This window comes from Hemiscyllium ocellatum, chromosome 40 (assembly GCF_020745735.1).
Source record: "Hemiscyllium ocellatum isolate sHemOce1 chromosome 40, sHemOce1.pat.X.cur, whole genome shotgun sequence".
In the NCBI taxonomy this organism is placed as follows: Eukaryota; Metazoa; Chordata; class Chondrichthyes; order Orectolobiformes; family Hemiscylliidae; genus Hemiscyllium; species Hemiscyllium ocellatum.
In genome coordinates this window covers 20,044,429-20,054,109 of record NC_083440.1, presented here as the reverse complement: position 1 = coordinate 20,054,109, position 9,681 = coordinate 20,044,429, and the positions used below count along the sequence as shown (strand labels likewise).

Below are 9,681 nucleotides of genomic sequence, written 5' to 3'. Positions count from 1 at the left end.
AATCCTCCTCCACCACCCTGTGTCTTCTATCTGGTGAGCCAGTTCTGTATCCAAATGGCTAGTTCTTCCTGTATTCCATGAGATCTAACCTTGCTAATCAGTCTCCCATGGGGAACCATGTCGAATGCCTTACTGAAGTCCAAATAGATCACATCTACTGCTCTGCCCTCATCAATCTTCTTTGATGCTTCTTCAAAAAACTCAATAAAGTTTGTGAGACATGATTTCCCACACACAAAGCCATGTTGGCTATCCCTAATCAGTCCTTGCTTTTCCAAGTACATGCACATCCTGTCCCTCAGGATTTCCTCCAACAACATGCCCACCATCGAGGTCAGGCTCACTGGTCTATAGTTCCCTGGCTTGTCTTTACCACCCTTTTAAACAGTGGCATCACGTTTGCCAACCTCCAGTCTTCCAGCACCTCACCAGTGACTATCATTGATACAAATATCTCAGTAATAGGTCCAGCGATCACTTCTCTAGCTTCCCTCAGATTTCTCGGGTACTCCTGATCAGATCCTGAGGATTTATCCACTTTTAACCATTTCTAGATACTGAGCACTTCCTCCTCTGTAATCTGGACATTTTGCAAGATGTCACCATCTATTTCCCTGCAGTCTATATCTTCCATATCCTTTTCCACAGTAAATACTGATGCAAAATATTCATTTAGTATCTCCCCCATTTTCTGTGGCTCCACACAAATGCCACCTTGCTGACCTTTGAGGGGCCCTATTCTCTCCCTATTTACCCTTTTTCTTTAATATATTTGTAAAACCCCTTTGGATTCTCATTAAGTCGATTTGCCAAAGCTATCTCATATCCCCTTTTTGCCCTCCTGATTTCCTTCTTAAGTATACTTCTACTTCCTTTATACTCTTCTAAGGATTCACTCGATCTCTCCTGTTTATGTTGGAGATGATTGTGAGGCACCCCCATGGAAAAGTTGTCCTGTTGAGATGATAGGCTTGTGATCAACAGAAACATTTCCCTTTGTGATATGGATAACTCTAACCAATGGAGAATGTATCCCTTGATTCCCATTGGCCTCTGCCCCAGGCACTCACTCAGCTATATTAGACCAAATGCTGCAAAGAGCTCTCACTCTCTCTCGTCTTTCCTGTTCAGTTTCTTTGTCCATTCTCTGATGTAACAGTACAGTAGAGTAGAATAGAGTAACTTTTTTATTTGTCATTTCTACCATATACAACTGATCCAGTAAAAACTAGATAGTGTTCCTCCAGCACAGAGGGTGCGACATGAACAGCACAAAATACACAATTGTACATGGCATAAGAAATGCAAAACACACAAGTTACAGTGTAACAGAAGAATGATGGATAATAGACACTTTTTTAGCAGCAATATGTAAGAATTTTAGATTGGAAAGAGTCAAATCATTAAGGAGCCTGATGCCTTGGGGAAGGAAACTTGCACAGTGAGAGATGTGAGAGATCGTACGCCCTGGTATCTTCGGTCAGATGGCAAATGGGAGAAGAGTTTGAGTCTTGGAACAATGATAAGCTGCCTGGCTTATGTCTGTGATAAACAACCACGCAAGACAGGAGCACTGTGAAACATTAGGTTGAGGCATCAAGGTGCAAAATTGCCAAGGAAAAGCAGAGATATTGTGCCAGTCCCTGGGCAGGACATATCTCAGGCACTAGAATGTCTCGAGTCTAACTGACCATTTATCAAAACTAAACAAAAGGAGAAATAGGGGGGTATTTATACGAGGCTGAGAGAAGGTGAGTCATGGCTCCAGAAACAATGGTCGCAATAAAGAGGTGATAATGTCAGTGCATAGATAGATTATAGGGAGATTCGGAGCTGTGAATGACCAAGGCTGAAGCCAGTGCTATGTGACAAAATATGTGGGGGATGGGGGGGGGGTGGGGCGATGGATGAAGCAGAGGCAAAATGGAAAACAGGGAAAAGGGTAGCAAAGGGGGAAGAGGAGAGGAAAACGGTGATGAGAGAGTGGGGAGGGAAAGGAAGAGAGACCATCAAGAAATAAGAGGTACAGAACAGTGAAAGAAAGATAAATAAAATAAATGAAGTAAAATTACGGAGCAGAATGAAAACAGTGGGGTCGAGATAGGATAATCATCTGAAGTTGTTGAACTCAGTATTGAGACCGGCAGGCTGTAACGTGCCTAGTCTGAAGATGAGATGCTGTTCCTCCAGTTTGCGTTGAGCTTCACTGGAACAGTGAGCATGCCCAAGAGACTCATTTCAGATTAAGCAGCGTTTCACTTGTATCTCCTTCAGTTTGGTCTTTTGCATTCGTTGCTCCCAATGTGGTCTCCTCTATATCGGAGAGACAAAACGCCAACTGGGTGATCGCTTTGCTGAGCACCTTTGGTCTGCACGCAATCAGGTGACCTTCCCGTTGCTTGCGACTTCAACACACAATCCTGCTCCCATACCCACATGTCTGTCCTTGGCCTGCTGCAACATTCCAGTGAAGCTCAACGCAAACTGGAGGAACAGCATCTCATCTTCTGAATAGGCACATTATAGTTGGACTGAAGGGTCTGTTTCTGTGCTGTGCATCTCTCTGACTCTGTGCCTTAAATACATCAGATCTTTGCATCACATTGTCCTCAAAATCTCTCATTTAATATATCAAAGTGATTCTCATCATCATCAAAATCCGAACTGTTGATTACTTCAATAGCTTCATCTCCATTTTGTTTTCTGAAATACAGTTTGCCATTAGGTAGAGCTGGTGGGCAACTTTGTTTTACTTTTGTTGTTCGGAATTGGAGTTGGTGGGAAGGGGCGGTGTTTACCAGGGTCGAAGTGACAACATTGAGAGTGAGAGCTGAACGTGAATCGGAATTGCACAAAAGCAAGTCTGACTGGACTAACCAAATCTGTTTAAGCTCGGAACATTGGAAATAAAGCAAAAAAACACACCCAAAACAGAATAAACAAATCTGCTTTTCATAATTTTTAATGAGGGGTGCACCATTCCCAGAAACACTGCAATACTAGGACGATGCGTGAAGTTGGTGGAGCAAGCTCCAAACACAACTCCTTCCTGCAAAAATCAGATTAATATTGAGTCCCTAAATAAGGGACATATCAGATATTAAAACTGACAAGAACAGAACTACACATGATCTTAGCCAAAAGGCCGAGAAGCGATAGCCTACTCTAGCTGACGACCTCAGGACTCAGCCGCCTCCTATATTTTCTATCAGCCTGACTGTGACTAAAGACTTATAGCTCACGGCTGACAGTTTCATTGCTGCCCCATCGTTTCCAGAGTTTCAAACCAGAGGAAACGATCCGTTCATCCAGTTGGCTTCATCTAATCTTTCATCTATCATTTTTGATAGTGAATGTAGATGACCAGTAATGCACCAATCAGATGCGCTGGAGCTAAGTGTACGTCAGTAACAAGCCAGTAGTCTGTCTGTGACAGAGGGTGAATGAGATTGCAGCAACCCACTGGGACAGAGCTGGACACAGAGAATGGTACAGCACAGAGGGAGGCACTGCAGCCGCTCATTGTCTGCAGCAGCCGTCTGTCTGGCCTCCTTCCCGAGTCCCACTTGCCATGGTTTTCCCCATGCATGATTGAATCTGGCTCTAGTGTCCCCTCAGGCAGTGCACAGCCAATAGTAACCACTCAATGAAGATGGTAGAGATTACCTACATACATTGATGAAATGTGACATTTCGTTTAAAACAAATAACCCCTAGCCCCGCCCTCACCTCCATGTATTCCCTTCGAATATGTAATTGCCTGGAGTTTGTGCTGTTCCATTCTCTGGTCTAAACAACTGCACTGTTAACAATGCTAACAATACCTGCCTCTCCACAAGACAAATCAAGACAAACAAATGAAACGGGTTCTAATTCTGATCGAGTACTATCACTGGAACTATTAAGTGACTGTTCTGAACTGAAATCCTTAGACTAATCATTCCATTTTGTATTATGTGAACTTTGATCTCTAAGCCATGAAACTCTGCCAACCCTGCCAATTGAAATGAACAGAACCATAGTGGACCTGAAGTCCGATCGAGTGAATCAGCCACAAATGATTTGGCTTTGTCTCCAAATATTCCTATTGCAATTTGCTACCTTAGAATTGCAAATCAAGACTCACAGATTCATGGAGTTGTACAGCACAAAGTTGCCCACCAGCTCTACCTAATGGCAAACTGCATTTCAGAAAACGTACTGAGGTTCTACCTGTCCCCGGTGTTGCGAAGGATGGGCCTGGCCTAGCTGCCGCGGAACGCTCCGAGTAGTTGGACCGTTCCGTACCACCTGACCTTCGTGTAGAAATTTTTGAAGAAAAACACCTTTGACCACAGGTAACTGGGAGCAGCGGTCCTGTGACAGCCCCGCTGTCAGATGGAGAACTGGACGGTGCGGACCCTGGGCTCGACACAAAGACACCAGAGCGGGTAAGTGACTCCAGCGTGGAGCTGGACAGCTACCTCAGCCCTGGGATGGTCCAGCAGTTTGCCGTCACCACGGGGATGCACACAGCTACCTCAGAGGAGCAAGACCAGCAGCAAATGGACACTGTTAACCTTGTAAATTGTTAAAATGGGGTTTAAAATTGCCAGCATCAGTGTGCGTAGCATCAAATCGGCTACGCGATGTGTTTCAACGATGGCCTTCCTGGCCAGCGTTAAAGCCGATCTCCTGTTTCTGCAGGAGTGTGGGATACCGCACCTCAGCAGCTACAGGAGATGGTCGAGCTTGTGGGCCCATGGGCAGTCAGTTTGGTCGGGGGGCAACGATAGCCGCGCCTCCGGCCTGGGTATCCTGTTGCGAGGAAGAAACTTCACCATCTCCGAAGTTAAGGAGGTGGTGGGCGGGCGCCTCCTCATCGCCGACATTATGTACAAGAATGCTCCACTGAGACTGATCAATGTGTATGCCCCAGTGGGTAAGAGTGAACGGTTGGCCGTCCTGCAGCAGCTTCCACTGTTGCTGGCTACGTCCAGGCTGGTCATTCTGGCCGGAGACTTCAACTGTATCATTGATGCAGATGGACGATCCGGCTGGGGGGACAGTAAACTGGACGCCACGTCCAGAGCCCTGATGGACACGGTAAAAGATGCCAAGCTGCACGACGTCTTCAGCACCCCTGCAGACGGAGCGCAGCGTAGATACACATGGTCACGGGCAGACGGGTCTATCCGCTCAAGGATAGATTACCTGTTTGTGTCCCGAACGCTCTCGGTCAGATCCACCGACGTCAAGCCGGTGTTCTTCTCTGACCACTGCCTCCTGCTGGCCGACTGTCACCTACAGGACGAGCAGCGGGCGGGTAAGGGAACGTGGAAGCTGAACACAAAGCTGTTGACCCCGGGAAACATTGAGGAGCTCAAGAGGGACTACGCAGGTTGGAGAACCGTGAAGCCCCTCTTTGAGTCTCCAGCAGACTGGTGGGAAACAGTTAAAGGGAACATCAAGAGGTTCTTCAAATTCAAAGGTGTTCAGGAGGCGAGAGAGAGGCGGGGAAAACTGTCCCAGCTCCAGGAAAGTATGCAGAACCTGCTCCTGCTGCAGACGATGGGGGTCGATGTCACGGAGGACCTCAAGGAGGTGAAGGGCCAGGAAGCCTCGCTCTTTGCCTCGGAGGCTTCCAAGATAATCTTCCGGTCCAGGGTCCGTTCAGTGGAGCAGGACGAGACGTGCTCACGTTTCTTCTTCCAGAAGGTGCACAAAGAGAGCTCTGTGCTCAGCAGCCTGAAGGAAGAAGACGGCTCGATAACGTCATCTCAGGCTGATGTCATGAGGATCAGTAAATCCTTCTGTGCCAGTCTGTATGACGCGAAGCCGACCGACAGCACGGCCTCCCAGTCGTTCCTGTCGTCTATCACGGAGGTCTTAGACGACAGAACACGCGAGAGGCTGGACCAGCTGCTATATCTGGACGAGCTGACCAAGGCCCTCGAGTCCTTCGAAAATAATAAAACTCCCGGAAGCGACGGCTTACCGGTCGAGCTCTATTCCGCTCTGTGGGACTTGATTGGCCAGGACCTGCCGGAGGTCTATGTCAGTATGCTTCAGGCGGGTACCATGAGCGAATCCATGAGGAAAGGCATCATCACCCTCATCTACAAGCGGAAGGGGGAGAGGGAGGAACTCGAAAATTGGAGACCGATCACACTGTTGAATGCGGATTACAAAATCCTGTCAAAGGTAATCGCCAACCGGGTCAGGTCTGCTCTGGGGTCGGTGATTCACCCTGACCAAACCTGTGCTGTGCCGGGCAGGAAGATCGCTGAGAGTCTCGCACTCCTCAGAGATACGATCGCCTACATGCAGGACAGAGGGTTGGACGCCTGCCTGATCAGCCTGGACCAAGAGAAAGCCTTTGACAGGATATCACACAGGTATATGAGAGATGTTCTCTCCAAATATGGGCTTTGGGGAGGGAATCTGCAATTGGATCAGACTGCTCTACACCAACATCGTCAGTGCAGTCTCAATCAATGGGTGGGAATCAGATAGCTTCCCAGTCAGATCTGGAGTCAGGCAGGGCTGCCCTCTCTCTCCTGCCTTGTTTGTGTGCTGCATAGACCCATTTGCCGAGTCCATCAGGAAGGATGCGAGCCTGAGAGGGGTGACTATTCCAGGCAGCGGGGGCCTGCAGCTTAAGGCCTCCCTGTACATGGATGACGTCGCCGTTTTCTGCTCGGATCCGCTGTCCGTGCGCAGACTCATGTGCATTTGTGACCAGTTCGAATGGGCCTCGGGAGCCAAGGTAAACCGAGGCAAGAGCGAGGCCATGCTCTTCGGGAACTGGGCCGACCAATCCTCGATCCCCTTCACCGTCAGGACCGACCACCTGAAGGTGCTGGTTATTTGGTTCGGGGGGCTGGGGCATGCGCCAAGTCTTGGGAGGAGCGTATCAGTAAAGTGAGGCAGAAACTGGGCAGATGGAGGCTACGGTCGCTCTCCATCATGGGAAAAAACCTGGTCATCAGGAGTGAGGCACTGTCATTGCTGTTGTACGTGGCACAGGTCTGGCCTATCCTCAGAACCTGCGCCGCTGCAGTCACCCGGGCCATCTTCCAGTTCATATGGAGTTCAAAGATGGACCGGGTCCGAAGGGACTCGCTGTACAAAGATCTGGGAAACGGGGGAAAAAATACACCCAATGCCACCCTCACCCTGATGGCCACCTTTGTGTGTGGCTGCATCAAGCTGTGCGTGGATCCCCGGTACGCAAACACCAAGTGTCACTACGTACTGAGGTTCTCCCTGTCCCCGGTGTTGCGAAGGATGGGCCTGGCCTCGCTGCCGCGGAACGCTCCGAGTAGTTGGACCGTTCCGTACCACCTGTCCTTCGTGGAGAAATTTTTGAAGAAAAACACCTTTGACCACAAGTCCATCAGGAAGTGGTCAGCACGTAGCATCCTTGAGACCCTTCGGGAAAAGGAGAGGGTGGATCCTGTCGAGTGGTTCCCTAAGCAGACTGTCAAAGCAATTTGGCAGAATGCCTCATCGCCAGAACTTTCCAACAAGCACCAAGATATGGCTTGGCTGGTGGTGAGAAGGGCTCTACCTGTGAGATCGTTTATGCACGCCCGGACTCTCAGCCGCACCGCACGCTGCCCTCGAAGCGGCTGCGGGGGGGGAAGAGACTGTCACACGTCTCCTTCTGAAATGTGCCTATGCAGAGGAAGTCCGGAGAGGAATGCAGTGGTATTTGTCGAGGTTCGTCCCGAGCAGCGCCGTGACGCGGGACTCCGTGCTCTACGGCCTGTTCCCCGGGACGCACACCGAGACGAACATCAACTGCGCCTGGAGGATCATCAACTCGGTGAAGGACGCTCTCTGGGTGGTCCGAAACCTGTTGATCTTCCAGCTGAAGGAGTTGACCCCGACTGAGTGTTGCAGACTGGCACATTCCAAGGTCCAGGACTACGTGTTGAGGGACGCGCTGAAGCTTGGGGCAGCTGCCGCCAAGGCGCGGTGGGGAAAGACCACCGTTTAACATCTGCCTGTCTAAAGAAGATCAGGGGGCCCTGCAGTCATTTGGGCTCTGCTGACGCCTTAGCTCAATATGTGAGTGAGAAATGCACAGATTTGTATGTAATAATGAAAATTCTGAGCTGTGTATGTAAATGTTGACATATGTATGGCATTACCAAATGTACAATGCATCAAATATTTTATGAATATTTTATGAATAAAGTATATTTTTGAAATAAAAAAAAAGTTCTGTTCTTGTCAGTTTTAATATCTGATATGTCCCTTGTTTAGGGACTCAATATTAATCTGATTTTTGCCGGAAGGAGTTGTGTTTGGAGCTTGCTCCACCAACTTCGCGCATCGTCCTAGTATTGCAGTGTTTCTGGGAATGGTGCACCCCTCATTAAAAACTCTGAAAAGCAGACTTGTCTATTCTGTTTTCGTTATATTTTTTGCTTTATTTCTAATGTTCCGAGCTTAAACAGCATTTGGTTAGTCAAGTCAGACTTGCTTTCGTGCAATTCCGATTCACGTTCAGCTCTCAGTCTCAATGTTTTTTACTTCGTCCCTGGTGAATACCGCCCCTTCCCACCAACTCCAATTCCGAACAACAAAAGTGAAACAAAGTTGCCCACCAGCTCTACCTAATGGCAAACTGCATTTCAGAAAACGTACTGAGGTTATACGTGTCCCCGGTGTTGCGAAGGATGGGCCTGGCCTAGCTGCCGCGGAACGCTCCGAGTAGTTGGACCGTCCCGTACCACCTGACCTTCGTGTAGAAATTTTTGAAGAAAAACACCTTTGACCACAAGTCCATCAGGAAGTGGTCAGCACGTAGCATCCTTGAGACCCTTCGGGAAAAGGAGAGGGTGGATCCTGTCGAGTGGTTCCCTGAGCAGACTGTCAAATCAATTTGGCAGAATGCCTCATCGCCAGAACTTTCCAACAAGCACCAAGACATGGCTTGGCTGGTGGTGAGAAGGGCTCTACCTGTGAAATCATTTATGCACGCCCGGACTCTCAGCCGCACCGCACGCTGCCCTCGAAGTGGCTGCGGGGGGGAAGAGACTGTCACACACCTCCTTCTGGAATGTGCCTATGCAGAGGAAGTCTGGAGAGGAATGCAGTGGTATTTGTTGAGGTTCATCCCGAGCAGCGCCGTGACGCGGGACTCCGTGCTCTACGGCCTATTCCCCAGGACGCACACCGAGACGAACATCAACTGCGCCTGGAGGATCATCAACTCGGTGAAGGACGCTCTCTGGATGGTCCGAAACCTGTTGATCTTCCAGCTGAAGGAGTTGACCCCGACTGAGTGTTGCAGTCTGGCACATTCCAAGGTCCAGGACTACGTTTTGAGGGACGCGCTGAAGCTTGGGGCAACTGCCGCCAAGGCGCGGTGGGGAAAGACCACCGTTTAACATCTGCCTGTCTAAAGAAGATCAGGGGGCCCTGCAGTCATTTGGGCTCTGCTGACACCTCAGTTCAATATGTGAGTGAGAAATGCACAGATCTGTATATAATAATGAAAATTCTGAACTGTGTATGTAAATGTTGACATATGTATGGCATCACCAAATGTACAGACCATCAAATTATTTTATGATTATTTTACGAATAAAGTAAATTCTTGAAATAAAAAATAAAGACCCTCTGACAGTGCGTCACTCCCTCAGTACTGACCCTCTGAGAGTGCAGCACTCCCTCGGTACTGACCCT

At 48.9% G+C, this 9,681-nt stretch overlaps 1 non-coding gene and 1 pseudogene across 1 annotated transcript; one reads left to right on the top strand and one right to left on the bottom strand.

Moving 5' to 3' along the window:
* Nucleotides 1-2,966: 2,966 nt before the first annotated feature.
* On the bottom strand, nucleotides 2,967-3,157 carry LOC132834566 (U2 spliceosomal RNA). Its single transcript, XR_009647208.1, has one exon. It is a non-coding gene; the product is annotated as a U2 spliceosomal RNA (small nuclear RNA).
* Nucleotides 3,158-8,186: 5,029 nt separating this feature from the next.
* On the top strand, nucleotides 8,187-8,364 carry LOC132834577 (U2 spliceosomal RNA; annotated as a pseudogene).
* Nucleotides 8,365-9,681: the final 1,317 nt, after the last annotated feature.